At 40.6% G+C, this 23,848-nt stretch overlaps 1 protein-coding gene across 2 annotated transcripts in view; it reads left to right on the top strand.

Moving 5' to 3' along the window:
- Positions 1–23,848, top strand: part of PRKCQ (protein kinase C theta) — a 105,312-nt gene that overhangs the window by 46,883 nt on the left and 34,581 nt on the right. The gene's annotated exons all lie outside the window — the stretch shown is intronic.

The following is a 23,848-nucleotide window of genomic DNA, read 5'->3' as shown; positions in this document are numbered from 1 at the left end:
TGATCATGGTGTATGATCCTTTTAATGTGCTATTGGATTCTGTTTGCTAGTATTTTGTTGAGGATTTTTGCATCTACATTCATTAGTGATATTGGCCTGTAGTTTTCTCTCTTTGTGACATCTTCTTTGTGACATCTTTGTCTGGTTTTGGTATCAAGGTGATGGTGGCCTCGTAGAATGAGTTTGGGAGTGTTCCTCCCTCTGCCGTATTTTGGAAGAGCTTGAGAAGAATAGGTGTTAGCTCTTCTCTAAATGTTTGATAGAATTCGCCTGTGAAGCCATCTGGTCCTGGGCTTTTGTTTGTTGGAAGATTTTTAATCACAGTTTCAATTTCAGTGCTTGTGATTGGTCTGTTCATATTTTCTATTTCTTCCTGGTTCAGTCTCGGAAGGTTGTGCATTTCTAAGAATTTGTCCATTTCCTCCAGGTTGTCCATTTTATTGGCATATAGTTGCTTGTAGTAATCTCCCATGATCCTTTGTATTTCTGCAGTGTCAATTGTTACTTCTTTTTCATTTCTAACTCTACTGATTTGGGTCTTCTCCCTTTTTTTCTTGATGAGTCTGGCTAATGGTTTATCAATTTTCTTTATCTTCTCAAAGAACCAGCTTTCAGTTTTATTGATCTTGGCTATCATTTCCTTCTTTTTCATTTATTTCTGATCTTATCTTTATGATTTCTTTCCTTCTGCTAACTTTGGGGTTTTTTTGTTCTTCTTTCTCTAACTGCTTTAGGTGTAAGGTTAGATTGTTTACTTGAGATGTTTCCTGTTTCTTAAGGTAGGACTGTATTGCTATAAACTTCCCTCTTAGAACTGCTTTTGCTGCATCCCATAGGTTTTGGGTCATTGTGTTTTCATTGTCATTTGTTTCTAGGTATTTTTTGAGTTCCTCTTTGATTTCTTCAGTGATCTATGTGTTTGTATGTCTTACAGATTTCTTCCTGTAATTGATGTCTAGTCTCATAGTGTTATGGTTGGAAAAGATACTTGATATGATTTGAATTTTCTTAAATTTACCAAGGCTTGATTTGTGACCCAAGATATGATCTATCCTGGAGAATGTTCCATGAGCACTTGAGAAGAATGTGTATTCTGTTGTTTTGGATGGAATGTCCTATAAATATCAGTTAAGTCCATCTTGTTTAATGTATCATTTAAAGCTTGTGTTTCCTTATTTATTTTCATTTTGGATGATCTGTCCATTGGTGAAAGTGGGGTGTTAAAGTCCCCTACTATGATTGTGTTACTATTGATTTCCCCTTTTATGGCTGTTAGTATTTGCCTTATGTATTGAGGTGCTCCCATGTTGGGTGCATAAATATTTACAATTGTTACATCTTCTTCTTTGATTGATCCCTTGATCATTATGTAGTATCCTTCTTTGTCTCTTCTAATAGTCTTTGTTTTAAAGTCTATTTTTTTCTGATACGAGAATTGCTACTCCAGCTTTCTTTTGATTTCCTTTTGCATGGAATATCTTTTTCCATCCCCTCACTTTCAATCTGTATGTGTCCCTAGGTCTGAAGTGGGTCTCTGGTTGACAGCATATATATGGGTCTTGTTTTTGTAGCCATTCAGCCAGTGTACGTCTTTTGGTTGGAGCATTTGATCCATTTACATTAAAGGTAATTATCGATATGTATGTTCCTATTACCATTTTCTTAATTGTTTTGGGTTTGTTATTGTAAGTCTTTTTCTTCTGTTGTGTTTCCTGCCTAGAGAAGTTCCTTTAGCATTTGTTGTAAAGCTGGTATGGTGCTGCTGAATTCTCTTAGCTTTTGCTTGTCTGCAAAGGTTTTAATTTCTCTGTCAAATCTGAATGAGATCCTTGCTGGTAGAGTAATCTTGGTTGTAGGTTTTTCCCCTTCATCACTTTAAATATGTCCTGCCACTCCCTTCTGGCTTGCAGAGTTTCTGCTGAAAGGTCAGCTGTTAACCTCATGGGGATTCCCTTGTATGTTATTTGTTGTTTTTCCCTTGCTGCTTTTAATATTTGTTCTTTGTATTTAATTTTTGATAGTTTGATTAATATGTGTCTTGGCATGTTTCTCCTTGGATTTATCCTGTATGGGGCTCTCTGTGCTTCCTGGACTTGATTAACTATTTCCTTTCCTATATTAGGGAAGTTTTCAACTATAATCTCTTCAAATATTTTCTCAATTCCTTTGTTTTTCTCTTCTCCTTCTGGGACCCCTATAATTTGAATGTTGGTGCATTTAATGTTGTCCCAGAGGTCTCTGAGACTGTCCTCAGTTCTTTTCATTCTTTTTTTTTTATTCTGCTCTGCAGTAGTTATTTCCACTATTTTATCTTCCAGGTCATTTATCCATTCTTCTGCCTCAGTTATTCTGCTATTGATCCCTTCTAGAGAATTTTTAATTTCATTTATTGTGTTGTTCATCACTGTTCATCTGTTTTTTAGTTCTTCTAGGTCCTTGTTAAATGTTTCTTGTATTTTCTCCATTCTATTTCCAAGATTTTGGATCATCTTTACTATCGTTATTCTGAATTCTTTTTCAGATAGACTGCCTATTTCCTCTTCATTTGTTAGGTCTGGTGGGTTTTTACCTTGCTCCTTCATCTGCTGTGTGTTTCTCTGTCTTCTCCTCTTGCTTAACTTACTGTGTTTGGGGTCTCCTTTTTGCAGGCTGCCAGTTCATAGTTCCCGTTGTTTCTGGTGTCGTCCCCAGTGGCTAAGGTTGGTTCAGTGGGTTGTGTAGGCTTCCTGGTGGAGGGGACTAGTGCCTGTGTTATGGTGGATGAGGCTGGATCTTGTCTTTCTGGTGGGCAGGTCCACGTCTGGTGGTGTGTTTTGGGGTGTCTGTGGCCTCATTGTGATTTTAGGCAGCCTCTCTGCTAATGGATGGGGCTGTGTTCCCATCTTGCTAGTTGTTTGGCATAGGGTGTCCAGCACTGTAGCTTGCTGGTCGTTGAGTGAAGCTGGGTGTTGGTGTTGAGATGGAGATCTCTGGGTGATTTTCGCCATTTGATATTACATGGAGATGGGAGTTCTTTTGTTGACCAGTGCCCTGAACTTGGCTCTCCCACCTCAGTGCACAGCCCTGTCGCCTGGCTGGAGCACCAACAGCCTATCCTCCACATGGCTTAGAATAAAAGGGAGAAAATAAAGAAAGAAGAAGATAAAATAAAGTTATTAAAATAAAAAATAATTTTTAAGAAAAAAAATTTTTTAAGTAATAAAAAAAAACAGAACCCTAGGACAAATGGTTAAAGCAAAGCTATATAGACAAAATCACACCCAGAAGCATACACATACACACCCACAAAAAGAGAAAAAGGGAAAAAATATATATATATCATTGCTCCCAAAGTCCACATCCTCAGTTTGGGATGATTCGTTGTCTATTCAGGTATTCCACTGATGCAGCGTACGTGAAGTTGATAGTGGAGATTTAATTCGCTGCTCCTGAGGCTGCTGGGAGAGATTTCCCTTTCTCTTCTTTGTTCGCACAGCTCCCGGGGCTCAGCTTTGGATTTGGCCCCGCCTCTGCGTGTAGGTCGCCTGAGGGTGTCTGTTCCTCGCTCAGACAGGACGGGGTTTAAGGAGCCGCTGATTCGGGGGCTCTGGCTCACTCAGGCTGGGGGGGAAGGAGGGGTATGGAGTGCAGGGCGAGCCTGTGGCGGCAGAGGCTGGTGTGACATTGAACCAGCCTGAGGAGCGCCGTGTGTTCTCCTGGGGACGTTGTCCCTGGATCACAGGACCCTGGCAGTGGCGGGCTGCATAGGCTCCTGGGAGGGGAGATTTGGAGTGTGACCTGTGCTTGCACACAGGCTTCTTGGTGGCGGCAGCAGCAGCCTTAGCGTCTCATGCCCGTCTCTGGGGTTTGCGCTGATAGCCGCGGCTCGCGCCCGTCTCTGGAGCTCCTTTAAGCAGCGCTCTTAATCCCGTTTCCTTGCGCACCGTGAAACAAAGAGGCAAGAAAAAGTCTCTTGCCTCTTCGGCAGCTCCAGACTTCTTCCCGGACTCCCTCCCGGCTAGCTGTGGTGCACTAAGCCCCTGCAGGCTGTGTTCACGCAGCCAACCCCAGTCCTCTCCCTGGGATCTGACCTCCGAAGCCCGAGCCTCAGCTCCCAGCCCCGCGTGCCCCAGTGGGTGAGCAGACAAGCCTCTCGGGCTGGTGAGTGCCGGTCGGCACCAAGCCTCTGTGCGGGAATCTCTCCGCTCCCCTGTTGCTGTGCTCTCCTCCATGGCTCCGAAGCTTTCCCCCTCTGCCCACCGCAGTCTCCGCCCGTGAAGGCGCTTCCTAGTATGTGGACACCTTTCCTCCTTCAAAGCTCCCTCCCACTGGTGCAGGTTCCGTCCCTATTCTTTTGTCTCTGTTTTTTTTTTCTTTTGCCCTACCCAGGTACATGGGGAGTTTCTTGCCTTTTGGGAGGTCTGAGGTCTTCTGCCCGTTCAGTAGGTGTTCTGTAGGAATTGTTCCACATGTAGATGTACTTCTGATGTATTTGTGGGGAGGAAGGTGATCTCCACATCTTACTCTTCCACCATCTTGAAGCTCCTCCAAAGATGAGGCAGTTTTGAAGAAATACTTTTGCAAAAGCATCTGAGTTAAACAGTAACTCTCTGTAATGACAAAGACTTAAAAAAGAATATGGTTAAAGATCTAATGAGAGTTCATTTGATAAGGAAATGTAGTTATTTTTGTGATATACATTTTAAAATAATAACTGGAAGTATGGCTGATTACATTATACCAGGACATAACAATTTTGGGAATACTTATATATCTGTACAAATACAACATAAAGGAGGCTTAGTGTTACTTTCTGACAGTGCTTCCCATGCAATTCAGCATAACAAATAAACTTAGTTTGTTTTCTCTCCTTATAAAAAGAGAGATGTTAAACTAATCTTTTGAAATGTTCCTGGGGCTCTCTGGACAATCTCAAAGTTGGTTTGAGGTCAAAAAGATTTCATTTAGAATTTGATTTGTGGGAAGTTTGTCAAAAACATCAAAAGGTTTAAAAATACATGGTCAAATAGGACATAGAACACTGTGAAATAGTAGTTATTCATTTAACCAGTGATAACTTGAAGACTTTGCAGGTAAATATAGAAAGTTAAGTAATTGTTTAAAATATCTTATCTCTTTTAATAGAGAAGACTCAGTTTTAAGTAATCAAAGATCTAGTAAAGATAATGGGAATCACAGGAAGTTATTTTGCAGAACCTTTCATGATAGCTTATCAGAAGTAGACCAATAGTGCAAAAGAACTTTTCCTTTTAAGAAAGAGAAAACCAATTTTAATTTTGACTAAAACTTTTTTTAACTTAAATAAATTCATTCCAATCTTAGATAGCTTAACCATGCATAAAATTTAGTTCCCAAGATTCTTTTTCCCACAACTCTCTACAGTCTTTTCCTATGTTTTCCCTTTTTCCCATTCTGAAATAAACAAATATTAACAAGTTTCCATTTAGAACAAAATTACTTTTTTTCTCAACAAAAATACATCTCTATTCCTCATACCTTCGTCAAAATCACACATCCTACTTTCCTTGCATACAGAGATATCCACCTTATTATTTCCAATAGCTTTAATTATATATATTAGAATGTTTAACCCTAAAAATACTTAATTTTAGTGAAAATAAAGAAGTAAACAACTGTAAACTGTCTTTTACGTTAGCATTCTGTGGCTTAATATAGTTTTAAAATTTCTTGAAACATGCTCTCTGATAGTAAATATTTCAGTGTGGCACAAAAAAAAATTTACTAATAGACCCAAATATCTTTAGTTGCTCTGTAGGAAGCCAAAAGTAGATAAACCCGTGTTCAGTAACTGGTGTTTCAATATTTTATCTTATTTGGAAATTATCTAGATATTTAATGCCTGTCATTTAATTTAACTTAGCAAAACTTTGTTTCAGGTTACCACAAAGTTTTGAGGAAACTATTTTAAAAGTTACCTAAAACCTTTTATCCCATTTACATCTATTTAATTCACTTGTTCTCAATAATTATGTTTAGACTACCCACAGAAACTTTGTGAGTCATTAGACAAAGTCAACCATCACCCCCGAGCTACTTTTCTTGCTGAAAACTTTGTAACAGAAATAACATGAACTAATTTGAGCAGTAAAACAATTAAAGTTGTACATCTGCATTATTTTCAATGCTAATAATTCTTAAGACACATTTTAATTAAAATCCAACGAACTTCAACTAGCTTTTATTTACCAAGGATTATCTCAGACCATGTGAATTTGAGAAGCATTTGGGTTAGTTTCTATTACCGGCATACCTTGCTTTATTGTACTTCACAAATACTGCATTTATTACCGGCATACCTTGCTTTATTGTACTTCACAAATACTGCATTTTTTATAAATCAAAGCTCTATGGCAACCCTGCATTGAGCAAGTGTGCCAGTGCCATTTTTCCAATGGCGTTTTCTCACTTCCTGTCTGTGTCACATTTTGTTAATTCTTGCAGTATTTCAAACTTTTTAATGTTACATTTGTTATGGTGGTCTGTGCTTAGTGATCTTTGATGTTACTACTGTAATTGCTTTGTTGCACCATGAACTATGTCCATGTAAGACAGCAAACTTAACTGGAAGATGCTACGTGTGTTCTGACTGCTCCACTGACCAGCCGTTTCTCTCCCTCTCTTTGGGTTCCCCCCTAGTCCCTGAGACACAATATTGAAAGTAAGGCCAGTTAATAACCCTACAATGGCCTCTAAGTGTTTAGTGAAAGGAAGAGTCACATATCTCTCACTTTAAATCAAAAGCTAGAAATTATTAGGCTTAGTGAGGAAGGCATGTTGAAACCTAAGATAAGTCGAAAGGTAGGCCTCTTGCACCAACCATTAGCCAAGGTGTAAATGCAAAGGAAAAATTCTTGAAGGAAATTAAAAGTGCTAATCCAGTGAACACAGTAATGATAAGAAAATGATACAGTCTTACTGCAGATAGTCTGGATAACTCAAATCAGCCACATATTCCCTTAAGCCAAAGCCTAACCCAGAGCAAGGCCCTACTCTCTCCAACTCTGTGAAGGCTGAGAGAGGTGAGGAAACTGCAGAAGAGAAGTCTGAAGCTAGCAGAGGTTGGTTCATGAGGTTTAAGGAAAGAAGCCATATACATAACATAAAAGTGCAAGCTGAAGCAGCAGGGGCTGCTTATCTACAGGATTTAGCGAAGATAATTAACCAATGTGTCTCCACTAACAACAAATTTTCAATGTAGATGATAGAGCCTTATAATGGAAGAAGATGCCATCTAGGTTTTCCATAGCTAGAGAGAAGTCGGTGCCTGGCTTCAAAGGGCCGACTGACTCTCTTGTTAGGGGCAAATGCAGCTGTGACTTTAAGTTGAAACCAGTGCTCATTTACCATTCCAAAAATCCTAGGGCCCTTAAGAATTATGCTAAACCTACCCTGCCTGGCTCTATAAATGGAACAACGGAGGCTGGATGACAGTACATCTGTTTACAACATGGTTTACTGAATATTTTAAGTTCACTGTTGAGATCTACTGCTCAGAAAAAAAAAAAAAGTTCCTTTCAGAATATTACTGCTCTTTGCAATGCGCCTGGTCACCCAAGAGCCCTGATCGAGATATAAAATGAGATTACTATTGTTTCCATGCTTGCTAGCACAGCATCCATTCTGCAGCCCATAGATCAAGGTGTGAATTCAACTTCCAAGTCTTATTATTTAAGAAATACATTTTATAAGATTAAATCTGCCATAAATGGTGATTCCTCTGATGGATATGGGCAAAGTAAATCGAAAGCCTTGTGGAAAGAATTCACCATTCTAGATGCCGTTAAGAACATCCGTGATTCACGGGAAGAAATCAAAATATCAACATTAACAGGAGTTTAAAAGAATCTGATTCCAAACCTCATGGATGGCTTTTAGGCATCCAAGCCTTCAGTGGAGGCAGTAACTGCAGATGTGGTAGAAACAGCAGGAGAACTAGAATTAGAAGTGGAGGCCGAAGATGTCACTGAATTGATGCAATCCCATGATCAAATTTTAATGGATGAGGAGTTACTTCTATGGAAGAGCAAAGAAAGTGGTTTCTTGGCTAAGAATCTACCTCTGGTAAAGATGCTGTGAAGACTGTTATATAAACTTAGCTGATAGAGCAGTGGCAGGGTTTGAAAGAACTGACTCCAGTTCTGAAAGTTCTATGGGTAAAATGCTATCAAACAGCATTGCCTGCTGTGGAGAAATCATTCATGAAAGGAGGAGTCAATCAATAGAGCAAACCTCATTGTTGTCTTAAGAAATTACCATAGTTACACCCACCTTCAGCAACCACCACTCTGATTAGTCAGCAGTCACCAACACTGAGGTAAGACCCTCCACCAGCAAAAAGATTATGACTTGATGAATGCTCAGATGATGATTAGCAATTTTTAGCAATAAAGTATTTTTAATTAAGGTATATATATGTATTTTTTAAGGCATAATGCTATTGCACACTTAATAGCCTACAGTATAAACATAACCTTTATATGCACTAGGAAATCAAAAAATTTGTGTGACTTGCTATATTATGATATTAGCCTTATTGTGAGGGCCTGGAACTCAACCTGCAATATCACTGAGGGATGCAGGTATATTTCTGGGAGTTTTAGGAATACTTAATTCATATAAGTGCTTAATTTTCTTCAAACCAATTAAGTTGAGCTTTTTTTTTTTTTTTTTACAATTTTAGTAATACCATACACATACAACACATATACACAGACACATAAACATACAGAGAGGTGCAAACAGAGACCTTATAGCTTTCATTTTAAAATTACTACCATGAATCAGCTATAATAATACAAAATTCACTACTTATAAAAGCAGCTGAATCTAAGTTGTTTACCTGGTGGAGGGAATACGTTAAGGTTACCCGCTCAGACAGCTAAAGCTTTTTCACTAATGTTTGTGGGGAAGACACTTACTTATAAGATTTTTTGTTCACCTAAGTTTCAAATGACCTTCCCCCTTTCGTTTTCCTTCTGATACGAATTACCTCCCTAAAGTTTATATAACGTTTACATCTCAAAGGCACAGGGATAGAATGTAAGTTCCTCCAAGAAGGACTTTGGTTTCCTAAGGCCAGAATTTTTACAATACATACACGCCTTTTGAGATAAATAGGGGAGGTTGTGGGATTGGTGATAGGAATAGTTGGATTTTTGAACTGCCTCTAGAGCTGAATTTCTAGTTTTGCAAAATTTTTAAGATCATGACAGTAGCTCTCAATTCCTCAAAGAATTGGGTTGCAGCCTAAATGACATCATAAATTGATCCACCCCATCCAACTAAATTATCCTTAATTCGCTTTTTTTTTTCTTTTATATCAGGGAGAAGATTTCTAACTAAGATGGAAATCAAAAGATCTCTATGTTCTGGATTTAGAGCTGTTTGCCTTTGGAATGTTTTAGTAAATCCTTTCACAAAGGCTTTAGAAGGTTTTTCTTTCCCTCTGGGGTGTACATAGTTTTATTTTGGCTTAGGGGAAGAGGCCTAAAAAAAAAAATTCCTATGAGCTTCCAATTTCTGACCAACTTCTTACCACTGAGCTACTTTTTAAAGAAATCCTTATAAATATCTTGCCAGTTTTCAATCGGGACAAACAGCAGATATTTCTTGCAGTATTGAACAGCCCCTTGTACTTGATGTCCCCAAAGGGGATACAAAAGTTATTATATTTTCCTCTCTTTATCATGTTCTACAAGAGATCCAGGGGAGCTGACCCTCACCTTAGCTGGCTTCTGCCAGTTTTCGTGGGATCACATCTGCAGGCTCTGCGTGGGGTTTAATGTAGACAGTATAGCTCTGGTATCTACCATAACTTGGTAATTGTTTTTCATTCATTTTAATTTTAGTTTGCCTTAGCTGCTTAAGGGAATAATGTAGCAGTTTACCAGAAAATCCCCCAGGGTCTCAACCATCCTGGGAAGCGCCCTTTGGGGGCCCTCCTTTAAGGGTAGATATAGGGATGTCTGTAAAGCCACTAACTTGGTGGAGTTTATGGTCCTATTGCCTCTTTAGAGTAGAAAGACAATTTAGACCGGATTACTAGAATGAGTATTCAACTAAAGGAGGACAGAGACGAGCAGTAAAGGTTATATAATGTTCATTTTACCATCTATTTTAGGTACCTCTTGTGCCTTTAATTTTTCATTAGCCTTTTGCACAAATTTTTCAATGAAGCTATTTTGGCATCTTGAAGGCTTTTGAAGGCTTCTGCATGCCAGTTAAAATACGTATCCCCATTCTGTTTGTTTGATTTGGGAGCCCTTCCTTTCAAGGGCACTTCTCAGATGATCTCAACTAATTGGAACTTTCCTCATAATGGCCGTTGCAATCTCTCCAAGGGCCGGCAGCGTTTGGTAGGACCCTTAGCCACAAAGGTAGTTCAACCACGTTTCTGTCCAGCCGGATTTTGGAGTCCCCATCGTGACAGTTACCAGGCTAAGTTCTCAGAACCCCAAACAACAATCCTAAGTTATTTTTAGTAAGATTTTTGCCATTTTTATAGATATCTGCAGCTTCTAGAATTATAGTTCTTCGATATAAAACAAGTATGTGGCACACTTAACTCTTTAGAATTTAAAGGTCTCATTTTTGGGGGCTAAGCCTTTGGGTCTCTCGGAGCCAGGTGAATAACTAAGGGATATGCCACGGGGTTGGAGGTTGTGTGGTTTTTTTATAGTGTGCCTCATTGCATGGAAATTTTGAGGTTGGCAGCTGACCTAGTGTCACTCTAACCCATTCCATGACCAACCTGTCCTAACACAGGAGTCTCTGTGTTAGGTGGTGAGCATCTGACAGTTTAAATGCTTGATCCATGCCCACCAATTTTGTGGCTTTTCTTGCTTCTGAAATTCCCATCAACAATAGCCTTTATCTATACAAGACAAACAAACACGCACCTTAACACACCAGCAGTAACCAAGAGATATCACTGCAGCCCGACCAAGGCAAAGACCTTGCACACCAACAATTCCCAACGTGGAACCAGGGACTGGGCAAAGGACTGAACCAGTAAACCCCAAAGAATGGGGAACCACAGCTGCCACCAGCAGCTCCCAGCCTGGAATCTGGAGGAGGATTCCAAACAGATGAGGAACTGCAGACTAAACCACCAGCAGCTCCCAGCATGGAACTAGTGGTTCCAATCAAATGGGGGACTGGATAGCTAATTAAATTAGATCAGGAGCCCAACGCAAAGAGCAGAGCTCAAAACCGAGGGGAACTTACCCACGGCCCTTGAAGCGGCAGGAAAGATGAGGCACTCCAAGTATTCGTCCCTGTGTCTCCTGTTGTCCTCAGAGCCATCAGATGTTTCCTTCGGATCCCGTCACCATCACTAAATCTGTTAAGACACAAAATTGAACTGAGTAAATTTAGAATTCTAATTGGCTTTATTCAGTGGCTAACGAATCGGGCAGCATCCCATCTAGCAACTAACGGAGCTCTGAGGAGCTGCATGAAATGAAGATTTTATCGGCAGAAATGGGGGAGGGACAAGGAAAGAGCAGACTGTTTCAGGCAAGATCACCTTCCCTTAGGGAAGAAGGGCTTCTATCAGGGGCATTACCTGTCTTGCACTGACCAGAAAGATCCAGACTGACCGGTTAAGATTACATCGCTGGGGAAGGTTGGAACTGCAAATAGGTTAGGTATTAAGTCTCAGTTTGGCGATGTGGGCTTAACACGAGTGACTCCATTTGGGGACTATTATCTCTTTAAAAAAAAAAAAAAAAAAAAAAAAAAAGGAAAAGATACATCTAACACTTCCTTGGGGTTTTTTTTTAAGGAACTAATTTTTCCTTAGAAATGAAAAGTGGACTGTGGTCTGCATTCATCTGTGTCTCCTTTGAATCCTGAAAGGCCCATCTGTGCTCAGATAGTTTCAGTAGCCTTACAATTTCACACCTACAAGACATTTTAGATCATATGAGCACATCTCCGGGCCTCTCCCCCCAGGCTGAATGTGAGCGAAGGCCCAAAGGTTTTGCAGGCTTCCGAACGTCAGGAGTGAGGGTGCTAGTGTTAATTCATGTATTTACACCGCTGCCCTCGACATCCACACGCCCTGTCTGAACCAGGTGACGCTTCTTTGTCAGCATTAGTGTGCAACGTCTCTTTTATGAAAAAGAAAACTGAGTTTCACTTTCCCTTTATAGAACACATGAGGCTTAACTTCCAGGGTGGCCTCACCATGGTCACTCCTCTGCTCATGATTTCAGAGCAGGAGTTGACGCCTGACGCTTCACGTGACTTTCAACAAGTCACCGAACCTTTCTTTGTAAACTCGGTTGTCCCCTTTTAGCCTCCAAAGGGATAACGTTCAAAAAAGAAAATAGCATTTGCAGGGAAGTTTGAGTCCTTCATGGAGAAAGTGCCATATGAACTGCAAGTTATTATTATTTGAAATAGAAGAAAAATGACTTCAGCATGGCAGTTTTTTTTAAAGTGTGTCATTCTGGAATTCCCATAGTTTGAAGGTAAAATCCACCTGAGATTGCCAGAAGGTTTTTCAGGTCAAGCATTCTATTCAGAAACTACCTCGTCCGAAGCTTTCAAACAAGACTTTAATCCACAAACCCTCCAGCTGCGTTAGGAGCGCTAGCAACTATCACAATTTTAACAAGGAAAAGAAAACCCACATCCTCAAAAACACTTATCCATGAACTAAGACAAGAATTAACTTTTTGTGTTGTCCCCATTTGTAAGTAACGGAGAAGTCTCTTCTCTTTACAGGACTCTGGCAGTTTTCTGATACGAAGATTGCTTGAAAATTGTTATTTCAGAAATGGCACATCACTTTGATGTGCTTCAGATGTCCTTTCTGTGCAACTAAAGTATGATTCAGCAGACGTTAGATTCACAGTAAACATACCAAAAAGAGTCAATTTACAGTAGACACGTGGTAAATTCCTGTTGTACTCAAAAAGCTTGCCTTACACACACACCCCCTCACAAGACACTGGTGGTAGGAGGCAATCAATGAACAAACATGCAGGAATTCTGTGACTACACGTGTTGCCTGCTGCGTCTGAAATGCCGTGCCCTTTCCGCACACCTGCTTTTAAGCTCACAGATATTTTCTCACCTTTATGTGGTTTGTTTCTTCAAGGCTCGTGTGCCCACACTGTTCATCTGTTCCTCCATCAGCTGTTCTCCCAAAGCCACAGAACACCAGCTTCCCTCGAAACACGGACATTTTGCATCTCCTTCAAGGGTATCCTGGAAAGTAACCTCTCTTGTCTGCAAAGCTACTCGCCCTCCTTTGAAGGGTCAAAGAGGATCTCCCCCCTAAATATCTCTCAGATTCACCAAATCCTACTTAGTGACCATTAACTTTCACCTCCTCAGGCTTCTCAGCTGACAAGACCTAGAAAGGTGGTTTTGTTCCTGTGGTTTGCCCCTTTCTGTGACTGCTTTCAGATGCATTTATTTGGTTTCTCCATTTAAATAGTATTTTCCCTTGATATCAAGAAGCATGTTTTCTCTCTTTTTAAAAAATTATCCCACAGCATTCTAGACAATGTTCTTGGGGTAGGGAGCTGTAGGGGAAGAAAAATAAAAAGAAATGGTCTTCTGGTAAATTACATTGGCTGACTGTGGCAGGTCTGCCAGCATCCTCAGGTTCCAGAAAGGCTGGCCGAGAGGAGAGGACGTCCACCCTTGGTGTCCACTCTTCCACCCCTCTGTGCCCTTCAAGTCCATTATCTCCCCCTCGACCCAAGTCCCCTTGATCTTGTGCCCCTACCAGCCTGTGGACTCTCTACCTTGACCTCAAAATCATTCTTATCTACCTCTCGTCTCTCCACATTAAAACTTAGGTCACTTATGTGCCCTTTTCTCAGCTGACAGTCTTAGAGAAAATACACGATCAATAGCAAACGGCAGCCTAATACGTGTCATTCCCAGCGTTCTGACAACAGGGCACCCAGAGGTGCATCCCCCTGTTCCACCAAAGACCACGTGCGTTGGAGGGGACACAGCACACACCTCAAGGAAAGGATAACTGCAGGACTCTGCAAACAGGCAGTAGTTGACATTGTGGGAATACGTGAGAGTTGGGATAAACCCACGGAAGTGGTTCAAGGACCAAACCAAAGCGAAGCCCCCTCGTAAGGAGGAGGGGAAAGAAGAGGGAAAGTGACAGCGCAGATCCCTCAGGGAGGTGAGGGGAGGACTAGGCGAGTAGGGTCACTGGAAGCCAGGAGAGAGAAGGATGTCAGGAAGGAGGGGCCCATGGGGTCAGGCTGGTGAGGAGCCCACCTGTTGACTGTCATTTAGGGGCAACAGAAGGAAGCATCCTACTGGGAGGCTGAGGACGACATATGTCAGGTGACAGAGGGGTAGCTGGCGGGTGGGTGAACTTGGCGGTTACACGGCAGTCTTTCGGAAAGTGTGTTTCCGAAGGTGGACGCTTGTTATGATCACAGGGTTCAAGGGTTATGAGTAATGGAGAATGCTCCCAAAAGGGAGGAATTTGTGGTGGAAGATTCTGGAAGAGGAAGGGGTTAGGATACAGCAAACACAAGGAGAGGGGTCACTTCTGAGAGAGGACGTGTGAGGAAGAGGCGGGGGAGAGAGACTAAGAAGAGGAGGAAATCCAGGAGGGCTCACCGTGGTGGTGATCACCACAATAAATAAAGTAGGAAGTGTCTCCAGGCTGGAAATGAGAGGGACAGGAACGGGACCATGGAGACAGAAGAAAGGGCTTGACACATCAGCAGTAGGGGCTCCAGTAAAGGCTGAGTAACACACAGAAGCACAAATTGCGAGTGACCATCTAAGAGCCAGAGTTTGGAGACAAAGTACGTGATGAAAATTTCCCAGGGACGGAAAACTGGCAAAGTGAAAACAATCTTCAACACAAATAAGTTGACATAAAACTTACTGTGTAACTTCTACCACCATTTTATAATGATTTGTATTTATCCAGAATGTGAATGAGCTCTTAAATCCTACGTGTTTAATAGGATAAAAGAAATAAACAGTAATTCTCCAAGAAACTATGAAAGAAATATTTCTAGAAGAGCAATTACACATATTTTAAGTGGACACTATCAACCAAAATAAAGATGTTTTTAGAAGTCATATTTTTCAGATTTTAAATAGAAACTGCAGTGCTACCTTCTTTGTGTAATTTCTACCTTGATAGGGTGAATAAACATTAGAATTTAGTAGAACTTAATAGTCTCCATCTTCTTCAGCCATTATTTTATTAATTTTTTATGAACTCCACATGAGGAAGACTCTAAAGAAGGTTTTTCTTCTTGTACATTTGTATTTTAATGCATTAGCTGGTCTATAGCTACTAGCGTTTTTGTTTTTTTTTTTGTTTTTTTTTTTTAGTAGACTATTTTTTAGAGCAGATTTAGGTTCACAGAAAAACTGAGTGGAAGGTACAGAGACTTCTCATGCCTCCCCTTCCTCTCTCCACACCTCGCACATTCCCCTATTTTTAACACTTTATTTATTTTTGGCCGCGCAGTGCAGCTTGTGGGAGCCTAGTTCCCGGACCAGGGATTGAACCCTGGCCCTCGGCAGTGAGAGCACAGAGTCCTAACCGCTGGACCACCAGGGAATCCCCATTAACATCTTGCTTTAGTCTAGTGTGTTTGTTATAACTGATGCATCATATTTATATATTATTATTACCTAAGGTCCATAGTTTATATTAGGGGTTTTATATTGAACATTCTATGCGTTTTGACAAATGTCTGACATGCATTCACCATTACAGCATCATACAGAACAGTTTCACTATCCTAAAAATCCTCTGTGCTCTACCTGTTCATCCCTCCCACCCCCTACCCCCCAGCCCGTGGCAACCACTGATTTTTTTCTGTCTCCATAGTTTGGCCTTTTTCATGTCATATAATTAAAAATCACACAGTATATATAGCCTTCTTGTTGGCTTCTTTCACTAAGCAACATGCATTTGGGATTCCTCCATGTCTTTTCATGGCTTAATAGTTCATTTTTTTATTACTGAATAGTATTCCATTGTCTGGATGTACTATAATTTATCCCTCACCTATTGAGAGACATCTTGGTTGCTTATAGCTACTAATTTGATTTGTTATACTCTTTTTTTTTCTATTGTAATGACAGACTATATGAAAATTTTAAGAGCAGGAAGGGGTTGTAGAGGTTACCACATCAGATACTCTCATTCTGCAGCTAAGGAAACTGAGATTCAATCGTGATCAGCCTAGCTGATCACAGTCTAGTCTCTTTTCTAGATCATACTGTCAATCCAAAACTTAGTAAAGTTGAGATTTCAAGGTACCTAGACACCAAATCCAACTCATTTAATTGGTCAGTTATCTATTGCATGTCCTCAACCTTAGAACCAAGCATCTCCCTCATGGACCAAGGCACCATGGCCCCTCATCCCTCATTCCCATCCCATCTCTAGGACCCCAGAATTCCATGCCCCAATAGCTCAAAACATGTGCATTTCCCTGTTGTGGAGGCTAGTGGCTGGAGGGGGTAGGATGCTTTCCCCATTCAGCAACTTCACTAGTACAAGATTTGGAAGAATTCTAAATTCATCACATACCTTCTTGGTCATTATGAAGGTATGTTTCTCAAGATATATATATAGAGAGAACATATTGGAATATAGAACATATTTAACTTGTTCTAACAATAATACACATAATAAAGGTTACTATGTATGGAGTTCTTACTCTATGTCAGGCACAGGGCTAAATACTTGATGTGGATTATTTAATTTTAGATACGGACCAACTCGCCTTCATCCTTCAGGGCACACCTTCCCTCACTTTCCACTGGCTAAAATAGGATATACCCTGAAGTTGAGTTGACGTGTACTCTCCGGTTTCCATATTGTTATATCAATACTGTCATCTTGGATGTTACAGCATTTATTACATATGCTTAACACATGATACTCTGAAAAGGATACTGGTATACTTGGATGTTTTTAATAAATATTGGTATTCTAATTTTATTTCCTCAGACATGCAAATCTTCTCGTATAAAATTTATTAATTTACTAGCCTTGGGGGAAAAACCTGAAAAAAATGACTATAATTATTTTTTTTTATTTTTTTATTTTAAATATTTAATCAGTTATACATATACATATGTTCCCATATCCCCTCCCTTTTGCGTCTCCCTCCCACCCTCCCTATCCCACCCCTCCAGGCGGTCACAAAGAACCGAGCTGATCTCCCTGTGCTATGCGGCTGCTTCCCACTAGCTATCTACCTTACGTTTGGTAGTGTATATATGAAAATGACTATAATTATTCTTTTCCTCCATTTCTTATTTTTTCTGGAGAGGGAATCTATATTCCTGATCTCATGTGCATGATATTTACTAAGTTCTCCATGTATTTTCAAAATTCATTGTTATAGGTTTGATAAAATTATAGCATCAATGCTACAGAGTTCTCATTTATCCAATAATGTATGCACATTTGGCAACAGTTCCCTTATTGGTTCAGTACTTGACTAGCTATACTGAATAGTCATCGTTACTAAATAATTTTCCATGTTCTTTATTTTCATTCTCTTATTAAAAGCAAATGTAATCATATTAAGGAGAAATCAGGGTAGAAGCTACATCATATTAGAAGAACTGAGTCCTCTTTACATTTCCCCTTTACTAGAATATCCATTCTCAAAATGTCCTTCTAAAGAATGATCTCATGTTTGAAACACTGGTATATTTTGACAGCCCTAGGGCTTTTAATTTCTCTTAAGACATTCATATATGCAAACACAGCCCTGTGAGAATCACACCACTGATTTTATTAGATCTATCACTTTAATCTTGTATTAATCATCTTTCATATTGTAAATGTAAGATTTTACTTTAGTGATGCTTCCGTTTTTAGATTTTTGTTATTCTTTTTAAAAAGAATTACTCTGTTTGTATTATGGTGATTCAAAGTGATGTTGACAGTATTTTATCACATGACTCTACCCCCCTGTACCTGGTCATGCTTGTTCCTAATACTTAAGCCTGCCAGTTTCAACTTCGGGGAACTAAAAAAGATAGCATCTCACTTTACATCAGACACTGAATCGATATTTCCATGCCAGATAGCAAACCCCCATGGCACATATTGAGAATCTACACCATACAAACATCCAGTGATAGAAAACTCACTCACTTATAAATTCTTAAGGAAAATTCTTTAACATTTTCCCTAATTATAAAAGTAATTACACCAAAACATACTTTAAAAATTGGAAAATACACAAAAGCATTGTAAGAAGAAAAGAGTCGTTTCTAGTTATATCATTCAAGGCACCCAGAGGTAGGATTTTTTGAGTATTTCATCTCTCTTGTGTATCTTTTTTCTCTTTGTCGTAGTGACAGTTTAGAAACTTTAAAATCTTCAGCAGAGTAGGGTCATTTTCACATCAAAACCGTATTCCTTAAAACTTGCCTTTTATGTTAAAACCTAGTCTGTTCCAGGGACCCCTCTGTGTTTGGGAATATATATTTCTCAACATGCATTGTGTGTATACTGTATACAATAACTGTGGTCATAAATATAATAACAGCTGATGTTTATAAAGCATTTACTATGTGCCAGTCCATGTTCTAGGCACGTTGCATATTTTAGCTCATTTAATCTTCATATCAACCTTCTGAAGTAGAGACTATTATTATCCCCATTTTACAGACAAGGAAATCGAGGTGGCCCCTACAGGGGTCAAAGGCACCACAGGTCAAACAACTGTCAGGCAAGGGAACCAGGATTCACCCTTGGGCAGTTTGGTAGCAAAGTCCATCAGCCTAACTGCTCTATTGTCTCTTAGTAGAGACCCAGTCATATCAGGGAAAACAATTTTAAAATTCGTGAAATGGATCACTGTTTGTACTTCCGTTATGGAAGAAAATAATTTGCTAGTTAATGCAAGATGACCCCGTGGGACAGTTAAACCAGAAAATACCAACTGAGCCCAAGTTCCCGGTGCAGGTGCAGACCTCTAGAAGCTCAGGCACATTATTTCTGACAGGTACTAATGAATCTATCAAAGGCAGAGTTTTACTAATTAGACTTACAGTAGAAATATAAACAGGCCGTAATGAATGAGTTTGCTTGTCTGCAGAGAGCCTTTCCTCCCTCCCTCCTTCACACACATACACATGCAACGCTTAGATATCAAAAGTATACATGTGATTATCTGTTCGTTTTTTTTTTTTTTGATGGCTTTTAGTTTCTGCTGTATAACAAAGTGAATCAGCTATATGCATACATATATCCCCATAGCCCCTCCCTCTTGCATCTCCCTCCCACCCTCCCTATCCCACCCCTCTAGGTGGTCACAAAGCACCGAGCTGATCTCCCTGCGCTATGCGGCTGCTTCCCACTAGCGATCTATTTTATATTTGGTAGTAAATATATGTCCATGCCACTCTCTCACTTCGTCCCAGCTTACCCTTCCCCCTCCCCGTGTCCTCAAGTCTGATGGCTTATTCTTTATGAAAAAGGAAATAAACCTGTTTTCTAGGGTGTTTTAGCTTATAGCTCACTAAACAAGGAAGGAATAGATCAAGTACTCCAGATTTGGAGTGGCTCCAGCCTTCTAAATTACATGCATACCTAAGACATGGAGTGTCAATGACCACACTGACGCAGGCTGTGTGCATGTAGCAGCAGGGGGTTTGGGTGAGCCCGTGTCCCGGTGCCCTGCAGGTGTGCCATCCGGGTGCAAGCTCCATCCCCACGTGGAGCCCTGGCTGGTTCTGTAAGCTCCTGGCTTGGGCAGCCTGGACCCCAGCTCTGTGCTCTTCCTCTACACAGGAAGCGCCTGTAATGCATCCCCACCACAGAGCTGTGGATGTCAAGAATGCAGCTCTCACAATTTGCAATTCCAAACTAAACCTTTGCTTGGCGGGGGACAATAAGTAGAAGTAAAGATGTAAACCTCCTTGGAGGTAGTGGTCAATCTGAAGGAGACTCACCTCCAGTATGACACTAGTCCAGACTCAGGACATCGGTAGTGTTAGTAACAAGGGTGGGATCCACAAAGGTAGAGGTTCAAAGGCAATATCTTGGTTGAATTTAGACCATAATGATTTAAAGGATTTGGCCTTGAAAACCACTGGGATTAGTACATATCTGTCATCTGAAAGATGATTTTTTTTCCAGCGCTTAGATTGGCAAACTAAGTATTTGTATTTCTGTATATAGCTTTTACCTGCTTCCTCCTTTTTACCAGTATAAATCGCTTTCATGGCTAAATTTCATATAGAGATTTTACAAAGAAAATGAATACAAAGCAATTTAGATGTTAGAGGCCCCCTAAAGTGGCCTGTCATATTTTTGTAAGTACATAGGAGAAGAAAATATACCATTCTATCAGCCAAGTGATGAAAGATATTTGTAGACACTTTGGAAAATACAGTACTTTGTACACAAACACACAGAATCCTTTGCTACTTTCAATTTTTGAAAGTACTCAGTATATATATTTAAATGACTTTGCAAGAATAAATACCTTTTTTAAAGGAAAAAAAAAAAAAAGAGCCACAGAGCTTTGAATACCCATCTACCTCCAGAATATCAGCATTGATTATTTCCTTCAGTTGCCAGAAAATCACAGCAAAGCAATAACTAACTCTGACTCTCTTGTTTTTATGTATCTGGCATACAGAACGGCATGCATGCCATAGGTGTATTTGCAAACTGGAGAGCTGAGAGATAAATAAGTATTGTTGAATGATGTATCAAATGCTTGCTTGTTAGCGAGAGGTTCTTCAGCGTTATTCAATGAATCACTTCTTCCAGTGGCTGTAATCATTGTACTGTCAAACCCCAAGTAAAACTGACTTCACGGATAGGATGGAAATAAGCTCAGTGTTTTACTGTTTCATTAATAAGAACCTTAGCCATTTCCCTGCAGGAGGGAACACCCTGAGTAAGGCAACCTTCCTCTTTTAAAATTCACTTTTCATGGAGCTACTTGAAAAAATGCTATGTTTTGCCACCCAAGTAGGCAAAGTGAAAAACTCACCAAGTGCTTGGACTGGGAGGGTAAATCCTAGAGGTTACTGAGTTCTAATCCTTTGTTTGGACTCTTTTCCGAAATCAGAAATAATACATACTCCTCTCTGAGCAGGGGTGCTCGAGACCTTTCTTAGAGAAAGAAACACACGATTCAGAAACAGAACACCAAGACCAATCAAAAAGTGATTCACCTGACACTCTGGTCTACAAAACAGCGCTAATCCTAACCCATTCTGCTTTTCAGCCCTCGGTGCATGGCGGGATTAATTTAGACGTTAAAGCAGTCAGGACCGTGACACACAGAGGTATTTGCCCCCAACTAGCCAAACTCTATTAGCATAACCAGGAGACTAATTAAACGGGAGGAAGCCCTCTGACCTCTATTTTGTGAACTTCTTTGGGGCATCATGGTAGGTCATAACTAACCCAGCCATAATGCTGACCTCTGTGGAAGAAGTTTCAGAGAGAAGGCTCATCTCTATACCTTTCAGTTTACTTCCAATACACACTGCTTCTGGACAAAGATTTCTCTTAAGAATTTTGCAGCATAACACCTTCTTACCAACATGTGTTTTATCATCTGGGAAGCACTACATAGGTTTTGTCATGTGCTCAATAACCAAAGTTTGTGAATTTCATATTTTCCTCCAAGAAAAAGGAAGAGAAATTAAGGTGAAAATCAGGGCATCTTTAGGCTAGTAAAGAGGAATTCGGTCAAAGGGTCTCACCAATACTTCTCATTTTTCAGAGGTTGAGACTGAGGCCCAGGGATGGTATGATTTACCTGATCACATAGCTAGTTAGAGACACACAGAGATGAGGATTTCCTCTCTGCAGATGCTGTGCCAGGAGCTGTTGACAAATTCTAAGTCCAGGGCAGTTTGGGACCATCCCATCCCCACCCTACCCACCCCCCACCAGCATCACAACTTGAACTCTTACTCCACCCAGAGGAATCATTTGCATCAGTTAATGTATCACTGACATTAAGAAGAGGGTCTTTGCTGGAATAACACGTGTCACAAGCCCACATTCCCCTCGCTTTGCCTGCTTTGCATTTTCTCCCAGCTCTGACTGGAACAGAAAGATAGCGCTGGAGGAGATTTAACTTGTTGGAGGAGATCTAACTTCCTGTTTTCCTCCTCCTTTCAAGATCCACAGGACTGTGCGGTTCCTTTCTCTGAGAAGTGTCTGCTGGGTGTTTGTTTTTCTGACGTTGTGCAAATAAAAATTAAGAAATGCGGAAATACGATAATATACAGTGGTGATCAGCACCATTTCTTGAAGAGACAGTCTTTGCTCCATTGTATTGCATTTTCTCCTTTGTCAACGATCAGTTGACTATATTTACATGGGTCTGTTTCTAGGTTTTTCTGTTCCATTGATCTATTGGTCTGGTCTTTCACCAATACCACCATCTTGATTACGGTCATTTTATAGTAAGTCTTGAAGTGGGGTAAGGTCACTCCTCCAGTTTTGTTCTTCTTCAACATGTTGTTGGCTATCCTGGATCTTTTGCCTCTCCTCCATGTAACCTTTAGAGTCAGTTTTGTCGATACCCACCAGGTAACTCACTGGGATTTTGACTGGGATTGTAGAGAATCTGTAGGTCAAGTTCGGAAGCAGTGACATCTTGGCAATACTGTCCTCCTATTTATGAACGTGGAATCTCTCTCCATTTGTTTAGTTCTTGTGATCTGTTTTTTTTTTTGACTGGCTTTTAAATTGTTTACTATGACAACAGCTACCAGTTCTGAAGTGCAGGCTGAGTGCCAATGCTGAGCTAGCTTTCCACATAGGTCATCTCATTTACCACTCACGACAACCCTATGAAGTAGGAATATTACTTCTTCCATTTTGCAAATGAAAAATATGAGGCTCAGGAGAGCTTAAGTAACTTCAAGGTCACAAATAGAGGAAATCTGAACTCGGGTCTGAGTAAGGGCAAAGCCCATTATCCTAACAGTTGGCTTGAGTCCCGTCTGTCCCAACTGTCTCCACGCCAACTGAGCAGATTACTAATTCTGTGGTTCACGAGGACTCTCAAAATCAGGGTGCTCCAGGGGTCATAAATATACCTATTGAGGAACTCTTGTCTCACACCATGGAGGAGCTCAGGCTCCCTGGAATCAGCCACCTCTGATACTTCGACCACGGTCCGAAGACCACTCAGCCTTGCTTTTGACAGCTGCCGTTCAGGGGCAGTGGCTCTAACAACATGCATGGCGTCCTGTTAGGAGCAGCACAGCTTATAAGCTGTGACTTGCAACAGGTGAGGTCAGGACGGGAGGGAAGTAAGCCCAGACTTGACTGTGAGCTCCCTGAAGGCAGGGCTGTCTCCATCTTGGATGGACGAGGCACGCATGAGCATGCCCACTCTTGCTCTGGCCATGCCCGAAGAATACATTCAGAACTACTTACTGAGTGTTGAACGAGTGAACGCTTTCAAGCCCTGCCCCTGTAGTCAGAGCCCCCGGTTTGTACTCTTTACCATCTACACACTGTCAATTTCAGTAGGTATACAGCCAGCACCCATTAAGTGCCCAAGACCATCCCACTGTCGGGTGGTCAAGTCCGGGTGGACCCTCCCTCGTGCTGTGCCCCATCTGCTGCACGCTAGCATCCAGGCATCCTAGCAAACATCACACATACTCCTCCTGGATCCCCCAGGTTTCTTGGGGTTCAGAAATGCTATACAGATCTGGTAAATTATCTTGCCAGCCATTTTAATAAGGGATTTCAAGACAGAATTGGTTCCTCTGAAATAATGAAATCCATTTAAAAAGTAATCCTCGTTTTCTTATTTTAAAGAAGCTCACAGTTGGGATGGTTGTGTCT

The sequence above is a fragment of the Mesoplodon densirostris genome, chromosome 4 (genome assembly GCF_025265405.1).
Source record: "Mesoplodon densirostris isolate mMesDen1 chromosome 4, mMesDen1 primary haplotype, whole genome shotgun sequence".
Classification (NCBI taxonomy): Eukaryota; Metazoa; Chordata; class Mammalia; order Artiodactyla; family Ziphiidae; genus Mesoplodon; species Mesoplodon densirostris.
Note: the sequence above shows the minus strand (reverse complement) of the source record. Positions and strands in the feature narration are given on the sequence as shown.